This window comes from Puma concolor, chromosome B4, assembly GCF_028749965.1.
Source record: "Puma concolor isolate L17-30 chromosome B4, mPumCon1.1.hap2, whole genome shotgun sequence".
Taxonomy (NCBI): Eukaryota; Metazoa; Chordata; class Mammalia; order Carnivora; family Felidae; genus Puma; species Puma concolor.
The window spans coordinates 37,009,344-37,025,235 of NC_141673.1; the positions used below are offsets into that span (position 1 = coordinate 37,009,344).

At 38.2% G+C, this 15,892-nt stretch overlaps 1 protein-coding gene across 5 annotated transcripts in view; it reads right to left on the reverse strand.

The window, feature by feature from the left end:
- Nucleotides 1–9,631: 9,631 nt before the first annotated feature.
- METTL25 (methyltransferase like 25) overlaps nucleotides 9,632–15,892 on the reverse strand; it is a 163,418-nt gene continuing 157,157 nt past the window's right edge. For all 5 annotated transcript variants that reach the window (XR_015253459.1, XR_015253460.1, XR_015253456.1 and 2 more), the window contains one exon: nucleotides 9,632–11,168. The gene's annotated coding sequence lies outside the window, so the exon portion shown is untranslated. The remainder of the gene's footprint in view (nucleotides 11,169–15,892) is intronic.

A 15,892-nucleotide genomic window follows, 5' to 3' on the forward strand; every position in this document is an offset into this window, starting at 1 on the left:
CAGAATCGGAAACAGGCTCCAGGCTCCGAGCCATCAGCCCAGAGCCTGACGCGGGGCTCGAACTCACGGACCGCGAGATCGTGACCTGGCTGAAGTCGGACGCTTAACCGACTGCGCCACCCAGGCGCCCCTGTGGGTTTGAGCCCCACATTGGGCTTGTGCTGACAGCTCACAGCCTGGAGCCTGCTTCAGAGTCTGTGTCTCCTCTCTCTGCTCCTTACCTGCTCACACTCTGTCTCTGAAAAATGAATACTAAAAAAAATTTTTTAAAGTGAGAGAAAAAATTGTACCTTTGTTATACTTCATTTTGTCAGTTTTACCACAGTGCTTCAGGCTTTCACAAACATTTGGAATCTCTCTTCTGATCCAGATGGATTTTTTAGAAATTGTTTTTTCTCTATCTCAGCTTTTGATATTTGGCATTTTGTAAGCATTCTTTCAAATCTCCACTTAAGCCACTGATAAAGATCTGAAGAGGATAATTATTTTTCAACCAACGTCCTTGGGGGAGCACCTGGGTGGCTCAGTTGGTTAAGCGTCTGACTTCAACTCAGGTCATGATCTCACAGTTTGTGGGATCAAGCCCCACATCGGGCTCTGTGCTGACAGCTCAGAGCCTGGAGCCTGCTTTGGATTCTGTGCCTCCCTCTCTCTCTGTCTCTCCTGTGCTCGTGCTCTGTATCTCTCTGTCTCTCAAAAAATAAATAAACATTTAAAAAAATTTTTTTTAAATGAACATCCTTGGGTATGTAGATCCTTGTGCTCATTGAGTTTTACCAAGGCATATACTCCAACTTACTGGAATTGCCAGGTGATAGAATATAAGCACCTTCATTTTTTACTGGGTATTGATAAATTGCACATTCTTCAGAGAAGTTAAATACAATTTGGTTACAGTTAGTTTCCTTATATGAGGGAGTTGCTGCTTGGGAAATCACGGTTTACACTGAGTATGTGTGATACTGGCCACAGAATGCATATGACAAGGACACTCAGAGCCTAGGGCTGAGCAAGCCAACTGCAAGGTCCAGATTCTCATGGTGACAGCAGTGGTGTCATCACACTGGCTTGTAGTATGTTTTGGACTCTCGTCTGACCTTGTTTCTGCACACATTTTAAGCCTAGTTTTCTTGTGCTTCTATGAGCTAAACTTTATTCTTTCTACAAACTCCATTTCTGCTTAAGTACAAGGCCAGAATTATTTTCTGTTGCATATAGCTAAGAGAATATTATAACCATTTTCCCATTGCAACTTAAATGCTCATTTCCATTTCTTCCCCCAATCGTTTCAGAGCAAGATTTCACACTTCTGTTGATATGCATATTCATAGAAGATTAGGCTCTCCTGCAGACTGAACAACCTCTGCCCGAAATGAGATTCGCTTCGTTCCTTTTTCTTTGAATGTCCATGCTGCTTCCTCACCTAGGAAATTCATCAGTTCTGAAGAACGTGTTTTCTCAGACTTTCCATGCTATTTTTTCTCTTCCCTCTTACTCTGCTCTTTTATTTGGATTTTGTTTCCATATTTATTTCTCACACAGGCAAAACAAAAAGAAAATAAATCCCAGAAATAAATATAATATCAATGGCAGTCCCAATGTTAGCAAATTTCGGAATGATTGATACTTGGAGACAGATGCATGTAAATGAAAAATACACCAGTTTTTTTTTTTTTTTTTTTCCCTGTTGGAAATGAACATTATCAGCACCATGTATACATGGTAAGTCAAAAAATAAAATAGGAAGAATTCATGTCATCCTTGTCCTGCTGGCCTTAAGCTCCTTTCTGGTTCCTTTAGTTTGCTTTGCATATTTATACTCTATCCATTAATGTTTCTCATGGGACAGTTTTCTTTTACTTACTAGTTCTTAAAGAAAGGAATGTCGTTTCGGTACACAGCTGCATTTTAGTAGGAGTATTTTTCCCAGACATTAAACAACGGTTGAATTAGGAATCTCTCTAAAATTCTGGTCACTAGTTCCAGTGTGTGTGTTGGAGGTCCACACCACCAACAAGCAATTCTCCAACACCAGCTGGGCATCTTACAATTCGACCCATTTCTGACCCTTTCCATCTGGGATGGTGTCAGTTTCCATAGGTATGGGCTCAGGCCCACATGACTGCCCCACCCCAGTTAGATGCCAGTTGCAAGCCTAGTTTGTAACCTGTGCTTCTGATCTATTAGGTATAAGTTAGAGGTTGCAGCCACCCCCTCCTTAGGTTGGATTAAAGCTAAAGCTCGCTCATAGAACTCAGAGAAACAGTTTATGTCCTAGATTACCAGTTTATTATATATACAACTGAGGAACAGCAAGATGAAAGAGTTGCATAGGGTGAGGAACAGGGAAAGGGCACAGAGTTTCCATGCCCAATCTGGGTGCCACTCCCCCCAAATCTCTACGTATTCACCAGCCTGGAAGGCCTCCATACCTACTCCTTCTGGGTTTTTATGGAGGCTTCCTTATATAGTCATGATTGATTAAAATACTGACTATTGATAATTGATTTAACCTGTAGCTCTTTTCCCCTCCCAAGAGGTCAGGGGGTGTGCCTGAAAGTTCCAACCTTCTAACCACTTGGTTGGTTACACTGGCAACCAGCCCTCACCCTTTGGTGCTTTCCATAAATTGCATCATTAACATAAAGTCAGGTGAGGTTGAAAGAGGTTTGTTAGGAATATGAAGACACCATTATCACTCTTATCACTTAAGAAATTCCAAGGGTTTTAGGAGCTCTGTGCCAGAAACAGTGATGAAGACCAAATATATATATTAATCACAATATCACACTCTTATTGGCTTCCAATAACTTAAACCTGAAAAGACTGTATCTCATTAAGCTACCAAATAAAAAAGGTAAGTATCTCTGAGTAGAGCCCCTAGTCTCTGCAACACTGAAAGTCTTCTGAGAAAAGTATCTAAACAGAATCTCTAACTGTAAGCCTCTGGCATCTGTAGTTTTTACAAGATCCCAAGTCATTTCAGTGCACAGTTTGCTGTGACAATTAGCAGCCTAGTAGAAGGTTGGTAACACTGCAGTGGACTTACTAGTATTGCCAGCCTGGGATCCCCTCTCTCTTCTGGTGCAACCATCTTGATTTTCTTCCAGGGAACCACCCTGCTCCACTCCCAGCCAATAGCTCAAAAGGGGCTGCCCCCAGGCTGTCTGCTCCAGGGGGAAATAAGTAACCTGGACCTAGCCAATCCATAGTGATTAGTTCAGGGATCTGGCCCAAGCTAGTTAGTGAGGCTCAATTGTTCCCTTTTGTCAGAACTGTGGGGGGAGAGAAGCATTCCTCCCCTTGGGATTTATGCACTAGCACCACTAGGATGAGCTAGTGACTGAGAATCATGTCAGCCTGTGGGGGGCGGGGGCACTTAGCAGACAGTGACCTGAGAATGTGGTCAGTTCAGAGGAAAACAAAAACAAGAATGGGTAAAAAGGAGAGCAGGGGAGGAGGAGAGGGATTGAGAACCTAATATTGTTATTTGAGCCCCTGAATCCATCCGTGCCGAATTAGATTAACCTCAGGATTTTCAGAGCCATCATGTAAATAGTGTGCTCGGGCTGCCATAACAAACACTATACACTGGGTGGCTTAAACAACAGGAGTTTATTTCTCATGCTTATGGAGGCAGGAAGTCCAAGATCAAGGTTCCAGTGAGGCCAGTTTCACTCTGAGGTCTCTTCTCTTGGCTTACAGGTAGCTGTCATCCTGCTCACAGAACCTCCTTTTTGTGTGTCCCCAGGGAAGAGAAGGACAGGGGTGAGGGGGGCAGTCAGGTTGTTATTATAAGACACTAATCCTATTGTATCAGGACCCACCTTTATGAGCTTATTTAACATTAATTACCTCCTTATAGGTCCTGTCTCCAAATACAGTCCCGTTGGGGGTTAGGGTTTAGCATATGAACAACGCAGTCCATAGCATGATACAAGAAATTCTCTCCTCCTCTTTTCCCAAAAGCAACGAGCTGGATTTTTTTCAGTCACTTAATATGACAGAGTTCCAAACGTTATAGTCACTGCTGTTGACTTCAGCACCCAATCCACTCTATTTCTGTCCTTATGTGTCAGTCTGACTTCCAAAACAGCCCATTGCAGGGGGCTTCAAAGCCTTTAGGACATAAAAGGCCATGTAGTGGGATGGGTCAAAACAGGCCTCTGGAGTCTGACTGCATGGGTTTCAAGTCCAGCTCTGTCATTTGAATAACCTTCCTCTGAATGGACTCACCTATAAACTGTATGGTCAAAAGTCCCCCCCTCTGGAGTTATTATGAAGATTCGATACATTAATATTCACAACATATTTTTTTTTAACGTTTATTTATTTTTGAGACAGAGAGAGACACAGCATGAACGGTGGAGGGGCAGAGCGAGAGGGAAACACAGAATCAGAAGCAGGCTCCAGGCTCTGAGCCATCAGCCCAGAGCCCGACGCGGGGCTCGAACTCGCGGACCACGAGATCGTGACCTGAGCCGAAGTTGGATGCTTAACCGACTGAGCCACCCAGGCGCCCCATTCATAACATATTTAAACAGTGACTGGCAACTGTGCTACAACAATGTTTGTTACATACACACATAGACCTGCATTAATTCTCTGTGCATTTACCAGTGTGTGACTGCATGTTACCCAGCTTCTCAGAGCTTCCTTTTTCTAAATGAGTAAAAAGACGAGCTGCTGTCTTCGGGTGATAGCACATACACACTTACTAGCGCAGGTCCTGACATGTAGACACTCAACGCTGTGTGCACAAATGGATAAATTGCAATTAGAGAATGAAGTTTCCCTTTTTGTCTTGAAATTTTCACTTTGAACTTGAGTGTATTTAACTTTGAACTTCTTCATAGAGCTATTAGATTCATCTATTTTCCTCTCTTTACTTAAGCAAGCATCAGTTACCTAACGCTCGAATGTAATTACATGGAAATGACAGTTGTGCCACAATGAAACGGAATAATTTAGATGAACATTTGGTAACGTGCTCTCCATAATTCTTAAGAAATCTGTTGCTGAGAAAACACTATTGCAAAGCGGAAGTCTAAGGGGAGCTGTGTAATTAGCAACTATTTCAATGGATTACTTTTCTAAAAAACTTTCTGTAATGGAGAAAACCATTAGGCTATTGAAATTATTCTCTGTGTATTGAAAATAAGGACCAGAAAAGCAGAATAGCCTGCCTCTTTCCGACTTGTTGAGTAAAGCAGGGGCTCACTCAATGTCAGGGTTCTACCTGACTTTCAATGAGGTTTATATAACGGAGTTCCACTTCAAAGATTCTCTTCAACTGCTGACTTGAGTTAGGAAGAAACGATGATAATTGTGTGATTTTGCAGGCAGATTCACATTATAAATTAAATTTTCTCCACTTGGCTGGAGTTGGTGAGTCTCAGAAAGCAGACCTCCTTTTCTTATCGGGGAAATGGATTCTTGTCCCAAACAGACTATGAAGGTTATTAGAGATTTTTTTCTAATTTACACTTTAAACTTTTTCTATTTTAAAACCATTCCTATAAAAAGTCAAACAATAAAGATGTATTTAAAGAAAATACATCTTTCATCCTCCACTTCCCCCTCCAGTCTGAACTGTCTGAGGTAACCAATGTCATCAAATGCCAGAATATTTCCTTTGTTAATGAAAATGGAATTATATTATATATATTCCTCTGCCCTTTTTTTGGATGTTATTGGTATGTAATAGACATCCTTCCTCCAGGGAAGTACAGGCATAATATTTAAAGTAAGCACGCACCAGAATTCATTCACCAGGCCATTTGTTTTCAGATATTTATTTATTTATTATTTAATTTATTTATTTAGAGACTGAGTGGGGGAGGAGCAGAGAGAGAGGGAGAGATAGAAGCCCAAGTAGGCTCTGTGCTGTCAGTGCAGAATGTGACATAGGGCTCCATTTCACCAACCATGAGATCATGACCTGAGCTGAAATCAAGAGTCAAACACTCAACTGAGTGAGCCACCCAGGTGCATCCAGATTTTATTTCATTTTATTTTTGTTACCACGAAGAATGTGTCAAAAAATATGCACATGTTTTTGTGACAAAACACAAAATGAGATTTCTCAAATGGGCAGTTATTTTAGGGTAATTTCAAGGTGCTACCACATCCTTACAACATAGTAAAAGAAAATAATGACCTTTGTTGGCAGGAGAATTTGAAAATAAGGATAAAAGAATATAAAGAATAAATTTAAAAAAATTTAAGCCACAAGGGATCCCATTCAGTTTTGCAGTGTGGTACTTGTAATACTCAACCTTCATAAATCATTTCTAAATCTTTGAAGAGGGCCATGAAGTCCCTCCATATTCACGTGAAGGCCTTGGGTAGTTTGTCAAAGTGTGGTTCCTCGAACATGTTCACAGCAAAGATTCCATTGCCCACCACCCAGAGATTTTTATTTAGTGGGTTTGGAGTTGGGCTCAGGTAGCTTTACTTCTCAACAAAAAAATCTCCCAGTGGAATTCCTAGGTGAAAGCACTGGGGTTTGTAAGCTTTGGACTAGACCAAGGGTCAGCCAAGTTCAGCAGTCCACCTGTTTTTTATGGCCTGTGAGCTAAGAATGGTTTTCACATTTTTAAATGGTTGAAAAAAAAATCAAAAGAAGTATAATATTTCATGATATGTAAAAATTATATACAATTCAAATTTGAGTGTCCACCAAAAGTCTTATTGGAATGTAGCCACGCCCATTCATTCCATATCATCTATAGCTGCTTTTGTGCTGCAACAGCCGGGTCAAGTAGCTGCCACAGAAGCCATATGGCCACAAAGCCAAAATATTTTCAATCTGTCCCCTTCCAGAAAAAGTTTGCCAACTCCTGGACTAGATGATCTCTAAGGTCCCTGTCATTTCTGAATGTATTTTATTCACCGTTGTTATTTACCTCCTTTAATATGCAACACCCTGGAGCTGGTGCTGCCACATGGAGGCACAAAGTGTGGGGGAGGGCCAGACACCGTGATCAGTTTCTTTTTATCGGTCACTTAGAAATTAGGAGGTTATGTGACCAATGTAAAATATATTCTACATGAGCACAGTCAGAAAATGAGTAACAACTACAATAGCTAATACTCTGGTGGCACGTTCTATATATCAAGACCTGTTTTCAGTGTTTCCCACGCGTCGACCCATGGAAGCCTTACAACAACTCTGTGTGCAGGACCTATATTTACCCTCCTTTTACAGTTGAGGAAACTGAGGCATAGTTAAGTGCTTGCCTGAGGACACATAATTATAAACAGCAGAGTGGGGATATGAACTGATGCAGTCCAGCTGCAGAGTCTGGGCTTAAAAACACTAAGCCATTTCTGCAAGAGATAAAGGTAAAAAATAGTATGTTTGGACTCCAATCTTAATTACAACTTCAAAATCAGGGGAATACCCACTACCTTCAGATGAATATTATGGCACCTTTCTACCAGGGTCATGAGGTCAAATATCCTCAGGGCCAATTAAAAACATCAATGCAAGGAGAACACTGGCTTCTCAAACACAGTTCCTTTTTCTACTTTGAATAACACCGTGGAAACAGAGCCATTTTCTCATAGGAACATTGTGTAAACTGTGATGGTAACTGGTATCCACAGGGCAAGAACACCATCATGTGTGGTGGGGACTGGGTTCAGCCAATGCCCCATTGAAATTAAAACAAATAAACAAACACACTGTCTGGGCCAAACAAAATAAAACTTCAAGCCATAAATGTGTGACCCTTACTTAAGTCATTTTCTCTTTAGGCTAAATCGTCTTAATTCCAAACGTTTCCACCTTTAACGAGAATCATGGCTGCCCCTTGAACTGGTGTCAGCTTTAGTCATCTGTGGCTGATGTGAGTTACAAGTTTAACTTTCAGAAATTGAAGTCTTACCTGACAGTTACACTATGCTCAAGCCTAATGCCCTCCTCATGTATAAGAAATATCTGCTTTCTATTATAGTAGGCAATCTCTACCCAGACTGGCCCTGCTGATAAGTGTTTTTCCTTAATGGAAAAGCATATTTTCATAGTTTTTCCAGGAATATCTTTGTGTCTTTAATGGAACCATAATCCATTCCCTTATTTAATCTTCAATCACACAATGCTTATTTCACTCAATATAATGGCTTATGCATATTCACTAATGGCCCCTAGATAAAAACCTCTTTTTTTTTTTTTAATTTGAAAGTGCTTCAGAGTACACAACAAGAAGAACAAAACAGAAAAATGCCAGTTGTTTAGTTGAAGTGAAAAAAATAATGATCAGAGTACTGAAACTTGAGTGATAAATCACTGTAATAAAATAATTAAACAATTTGTCATTCTGGCAATCTGAAATAGTATTTAAAGTGTTCAGACATTTTCCTAAAAATCTACCTAAAGACCTTTCAGATCCTATAGGAAATAATTTTTTATAAAATGATATTTTAAAATATTTTCCATGAAAATCTATTCAGAAAATAGTGCCTTAAATGGTACTTCAGAATCAATCAAAATTTATTGCTCAAATTTGACTTTTATGTGTTCTGGTTGGAGTTCATGGACTCTGCACAAAGTAAGCATTATTTTGAAGATTTTCAGTTAGTTTAATATATAGTGTCATAAATAAAGGACAAGTTGTCTTCAGAGGCCTGCCTAGGAGTTTGGAGTGTGAAAAACACGGCACTTTTGCACTCGAAAACAATTTTCAGATGAAAATTCAGTAATTGTATATAAGCACAAACAGGACATTGAATTCTTAAATGTGGAACTTTCCAAAACATTGGTTGAAACAAAATCACAAAACACTAAATAGAAGGCAGTATCCTGGACTCAATCCTAAAACAGAAAACATACATTAGTGGAACACTGTTGAAATATGAATAAAGCCTGGAGTTAATAGTAATGTACCAGTGTTGGCTTCTTAGCTTGGACAATGCACCATGGGAATGTGACATGTTACCATTAGAGGGAACTGGGTGATAAGTATATGGGAACTCTATTTTTGCAACTTTTTTTTTGTAAATGGAAAATTATTCCAAAATAAAAAGGTCATTTAAAAAATCACAAAACAATAGGTGAGAGTATTGACCTGTTCCCCTAAAGCACCCAACAGAATAGGGGAGGGTGACAAACTTCACATGCAATTAAGTGCCACTTGTCTACGTATGTGGGTGGTGTGTGGATGTGAGGTGGACATGTGGGGGAGTGCGTGGAAACAGGTAACACATTCCAATCTTTTCCTCAGTGAACAGTCCTGCTGCTCAAAGCTTCAAAGGACACAAGTGAGGGCAGAAAGATTCCTAAATATTTTATTAATAAAATAAATATCTTAATAAAATGTATGAATATGTAATAAGAAATATATTTAAACTTTAGGAATTTGTCACTATTGAATTAAAACAGATAGGTCATCACTACTGGACAACGTTCAACTTTGCTTTTTGTCTGCTTTTAATTTTTTAAAAACAGTTTTGTGTCTTTTTGTGGTATCTTCAAATATATACCAGTGAAAATGATTATACTTTGTTTCCAAATTCTGTAAAGCACGACTTTATACTCATCTCTGTCCCTTCACCAGAGAGACAACATTGTGATAGGCTTCTCTTTTGCTGTATAGAACAGAAGCATTAATGAGGTAGATTAAACATGTCAGCATGTAAAAATAAATTTAATAGGTCTGCTTTCAGGCAAGATGTAGTAGGTCATGGCAAGCCAACACATGGACTGCAAAACCACAAAAAGGCAAATAAACTACAAAACACATATTTTTAATGATATCAGAAAGTAAGGAAATAGCATAAACAAAAATTCCAGAGAAAGGAGAACCACTTTCCGAAATACGCTGGCAATGGTTGGCCATCATTTAGGTTAGGGTTTGAGAACTGTTCTCGAATGAAGCAGAGAGCTCCCGCTGGGAAAAAGAGATCCCAGAAAATGTTTTAGCTTTCTTCTGGGCTAGAGTAATCAAAAGGAAACGTGATGGGTCTCAGTGATAGATGGTTACGGTGGAACATTAGAAATGCAAGTACAGAGTCTGGACTTGGGCCAAATGACATTTTGATATGGTTGAGATCTCAAGAATCAGGACACACTGATCCAACTGATACAGGTTCTATACAGAAACAAAGCCAGGTGTAGATTCAAGGCAGCTAATTACTCCCACCTCACCACCTCCTATGACCCCAGCAGCCAACCCTGTCCCCCTTCCACCTCTGTACAAGCACCAACTCCTGTGTCAAACGTTCCAGCAAATGGAAACCATCAGAGGAGTACCCCCAGGTTCACTGGTGATGGTACTGTGTGAGTAAAGAGCGCGGGGCTCCTTCCCAGAGACAGAAGGGATCTCAGATGGAAGAGGCATAGGATGAGCTCATCTATGGATCGGCCACTGGGTGCTCAGAAGAAGTCCCATGCTCCATGAGGAAAATGTCTGCTAGTTGTCAATATGACTCCATCCCAGATGACATTAAGAACTGATTCCTGTGTGGGACCTTCAATCTTCTGGATTAAGAAGGTATGACATTTTTTTTTTTCTCTTTCAGTAAAGATGAATTCAGGATATTTGCCTTGAGGGAGCCAGAATCTTTAATTTATATACAGGGTTGCATTAAAGAATAACAGTAGCAGCTCCCTGCTGAAAATTATGCAGAGGTAATGGAAGAGCCGAGCTGCACGTAGACATTCAAAAGTGGAATCTTGTCTTGATGGATTCAGTCACTGTTTCTCTTTTTCTTTTTTTAATTTGTCTTTAAACTCCACTATTTTCTGCTTCATTCCAACATGCATTGTTCTAAGAAGCCATGAAGGGAATGTCAAATTTTACTTTCTTGGTGTGCTTCATTTGTCGCCGTAAAAGAGCAACTCAAACCTGATCAGCAGAAGGATTTGCTCCTGGGCCCGTTAATTATAGTGAAATTGTAGAATTAATACTGAATGTTATGACCTCAGAAAATATTCCATTCTCTTTATTTCACCCTCATCTCAATGTGTAATCGGCCATATTTTAACAGTTCTAGGTTTATTTATCGAAACAAAGCAGATCTATGTCACATGATGTGATCTCTAAACTACTTCGGCTTGGTCTATTTGTCAGTCAAAGCACGTGGCGTCTAGAATGGCTTCTGCTCTCTCAGGTCTCTCACATGTTCGGTGGTGAAGTATTTAGATTTATATCATGTTCTTGACACTACAATAAAAGAGGCCACATTTGGATGAACTGCAAAGTGCAATAAAGGGCTCAGAAAACCAAAATGATCTTCAGGAACATTGCCATTATATAGGAAGAGAGTATAGTATATATTTTTATTTTGTTGTGGTTTCGTGATTTGCATGCTGAGTTCTCATAAATGAAAAAAATGGTACGTTCTAAAAAAGCTGTTGAAGTGGCCTAGTTTTATGTGCATCGCATTGTATTGTTTAGTGAAGGGTTCAATTTGAATTTTGGTATAAGCAATTAATAGGATATTGGGGCCATTTTAGGAGTTAACTTGTGGCCAGTTCTTCCAGTTACAAGGAAGCATTTCACTTATAAATTTTTATTCTTATAAAAGATTCTAGTAAAGGAAAATAAAAGACCAAACATCAATGAGTGTTATTTTAGCAAATATAATTTTTAGATGTGCTATTACTTCACATATATAAAACAGATGGTATATAGGAATGTAATATATTTAAACATAAATCCACTTAGAAATATTACCTAGATTTATCAATTTTTATAGCATCTTTCTCACATGGGTCACCTAGAAAGTCTATAATAAACAGTAGATGCCATATATTACAAAATAATATTAGTTGCAGATAATGTATAATTTTTAGAGTTAGCCAATCTTTCACACGGCTTTAGATTCTTCTGTTACTTCCTTTTATAACACCCTGTTTATCTCTATCATTTTATTTGTTATATTATAATAATTGATTAATTGTGCAATTTTTGTTATAGTGCCTTTCCTATTATGTTCTGAAGCTGGAACTAGGTTTTCTTCACTATGCTTTGCTTAATATTTAGCTTTGCTTAAAACATGGATGTGCTCGATAAAGATGTGGTTAATAAATCAAGGACTGAAAGATATACAGCCTGTTGCCTGCTTTGTGTAGCCATCAAGTTAAGAATGCTTGTGTTTTTTCCTTCTATCTTTAAATGGACCTATTTTTCAAATGTTTTTTAAGTACCTAAATAGCAACCTCAGTTTTGCTTGTTGGCCCATAAATTCTAAAATATTTACTATTTGGGCCTTTAAGAAAAAAGTTTCCTGACTTTGATTTGGATCAGCTCTCTCCAGTAGAATAGTAGTGATGGAAATATTGCATATCTGTGATCTCCCGCAGGATAGCCACAGACCACATATGGCTACTGACCACATGAAATTTGTCTAGTGTGACCAAGAAACTGAAAATTTTAGTTTTATTTCATTTTAACTAATTTAAATAATGCCATGTGGCTAGTGGTTCCTGTATTAGCAGCAGATCTAGTTATATGAAAGAATAGACCTCCTGTAAATAGAATAAATACTTACTTGGAAATCAAGCATATCTTTGGAAAAAATGAAAAATATTTGAAGTTAGTTTGGTCTTTCTGGCAAAAAAACTGAGTAAAAATATAAAGTAAATTATCGCCATTCATTAAAACAACTATTATTATGACGATACGTTGAAAAGCCCAAAGGTAAAAATTAACTCATTTAATTTGACGGTTACATACAAACTCATTTAAAATAAGTGGTGGTTCTACATTCTATGAACTGTGAATGAAAATAAATTACTTTGGATAAGGCAGATAATGTTAATGTTCTATCAACAAGTAAATGAAGGACATTGTTTTTACGAAGATTTTGAAGCTTCTCCTTGCTTTTTTTTGAAAGGCACATCACTTACAAAGAAATTCTTGAAATACATAGAATCCTATTAAAGCAAAATGTTCTATAGCACAGCAGGAAAACATTAGAGCACATAAACAAGTAAAAACAGTGATACAATCTAACAGAATCCTCAAACAGCATTAAAATGGGTATTAAAGTGGTCTGAGAGGTAAAGATTCAATTTGTAAAGTGAAGTTTAAACACCCACATTCACATGTGATTTCAAGTCTTTAAGTTGAGAAGCACTTATAAGGAAATCTGAAATATGTGCTATTTAGCATTAAAATTGTTTGCTATTATCATAACATTTAAAGTAAGTTTAAAAATTTCAAAATTAGAGTATATTTCCTTTTCTTGCTTATACTCTTTTGTACATGTCTATGTATGAAACAATATCTCCCTGAGTAAAACTACTTTGGCTGCCCTCTTTTATTTCAAGTGATTTTATCATTAGGGAAAAATTTGAAATCATGGTGGACAAATAATCCCTTAATGCTTTTCTTGCCTAGCAAGTAATTTGTCAAAGCAATTCAGTTTCCAAATAGCGTACAAACTCAATAAGATAGTGAGCCAATGCATCTGTTCCTGTCTGTAGAGTATGCACAAATGCCTTTCATTTGGGGGGAAAATCCTAAAACTGAATTCTCTGAAAGGACAATTTAGCTCTAGTCACAAAACATCATTTATAATTTCTCTCTGATAAAACTTTAGAATTTTTTTAAAGTCCAGTTTTATTGACATACAGTTTACATGCAGCAATATCCACCCTTTAGAAGTATACTGTTTACTGAATTTGACAAATATAGAAATTGTGTATTCACTACCCAAATTAACATGTGGGATATTTTCAGCACCCCAGAAAGTTCCCTTATACCTCTTTGTAGACAATCCCTTCCTTTTACCCACAGCCCATTGGCAAGAAGTGATCAATCTATTTTCTGTTTCTATAGTTTTGTCTTTTCTAGAATATCATGTAAATGGAACCATACAGAATTCAGTCCATCGTGTCTGGCATATTTCACTTAGTCACTCAGTGTAATGCTTTTGAAGTTCATCCATGTTGTTACATGCGTGTGTAATTCACTGTTTGTTGTTAAGTATCCCATTGTATGAATATATCATAATATTTTTATCCATTCTGCTGGTGATAGACATTCAGCTACATGAATGAAGTAACTATTAACATTTGCTGTGTGGACATATGTTTTCATTTCTCTTGGGTAAATACCTATGAATGGAATTGTTGGGTCATATGGGAAGTGTATGTTTAACTTTATAAAAAACTACCAAACTGTTCTCCAAAATAACTGTATCATTTGCCTTTGTGTGAACAATTTTTAGAGCTCTAGTTGTTGTACGTGGTCTCTAACAGTATTATCAACCCTTTTAATTTAATCATTTGAATGTTTGTATAGTGGTATCTCCTTGTGCTTTTAATTAATATTTTCTTGATGATTAATGATGTTGAGTATTTTTACATACGAACATTGCCATTTGCACATCTTCCTTGGTGAAACAGGTGTTCAAATCTTTTGCCTTTCTATCTACTAAGCTTTTTGTGTAATTATGTACTCTGCATATGAGCTCTTTATCAGGTAGGAGCTTTGCAAATTTTGCTTGTTTTACCAATCTGTGTCCTATCTTTTCATTTCCTAATAGTGTCTTTTGAAGAGCAGACATTTTAAATTTTATGAAGTCCAATTTGTAAAATTTTCACTATGGTTCCAGTTTTTCATACCTAAGAAATCTTTCCATAACAAAAGATCACAAATATTTTTTCCTATGTTTTCTTCTTGTGTTTTTTTTTACATTCAGGTCAAAGATCCATTTCAAGTAACTTCTTATATGTGATATGTGGTGAGGGTTAAGCTTTTTTGATATCCAATTGTTTGCAGTGCTTGTTGAAAAAAGTATTTAAACCCATTGAATTGCTTTGGCCCCTTTGTCAAAAGTCAACTGACTGAACAGGTGTGGGTCGATTTCTGAACTCACTAGGTCTGCGTCATTCATCTATATAAGTATCTTTAAACAAATACCACCCTGCTGTTATTACTGTAGTTTTATAGTAAGCCTTATAAACTGTTACATTTTATGTAAAGTGGATATTCATATCCTTCATAAGCCTAAGCACCTCTAAAACAGCTGTGTACTATATAGTGTAGAGGCCTGCACTGATTTGAGATGAAAGAATTGCTATTCTTGGTTGTTACTTTAGGTGTTCTGTTTTCCTGTGTTCCACAGACAGGGGGTTTACTGAACTCACGGAATCCACGAATTCAGGGCATCCATGATCTTGCCTCTTGGAGAAAATGTATTTCTTTATTTTCACTCATCACTAACTGAAATTCAGTGTTCCCACAAATGTGGACAACAAACCTCAGGGGTACTGCAGTATCTGCACCTCTTGCCAATAGAAGGTACAGATATTTTCATGTCACATTGCTGTTATGGCCGATATCTTCAAATATTGTTTGATGAGGGAGCATAAGGAAAGTTGACAGTCTGCAAACCGCCCCCTCCCCCCCCACCCCAGGTGGGCTATGTGTGATATTCCTCCGGCACTCCTGGCTGCCTAAGAACAAAGGAAAGGGGAAAAACAAATGGCTACCTGATAGAAATCGTAGTCCTGCAAGACCTAAGTCTCCCCTCCATAGTGATGTGGGAAACAAAGCCAGAAGGAAATGGCAGATAGAACTAAATTTCCTTATAACCTGCAGTCCACTGACATATACTTGAGGCTGGCAGAGTAAAATATTTCTCCAGGAACTCCCTACTGTCCTTAGTGCTAATGTTTTGCTAGAGGGAAAAACAACCCTAGCTTGACAGTAGGTAGGCCTCCAATATCCTGTGAGTCTTTAGCATATGAAAATCTCACTGGAAACTCGCCCAGGACTTCACCTCCCCCAGCTGCATAGTATATAACCAGTGTCTCTTCATGGCCCTGGGGCATGCCCATAGGTCCGTCCCTGTGCTTCAATAAAATCACCTTTTTGCACCAAATACTTCTTTAAGAATTCTTTCTTGGCCTTCGGCTCGCCCCACAAACCCCACT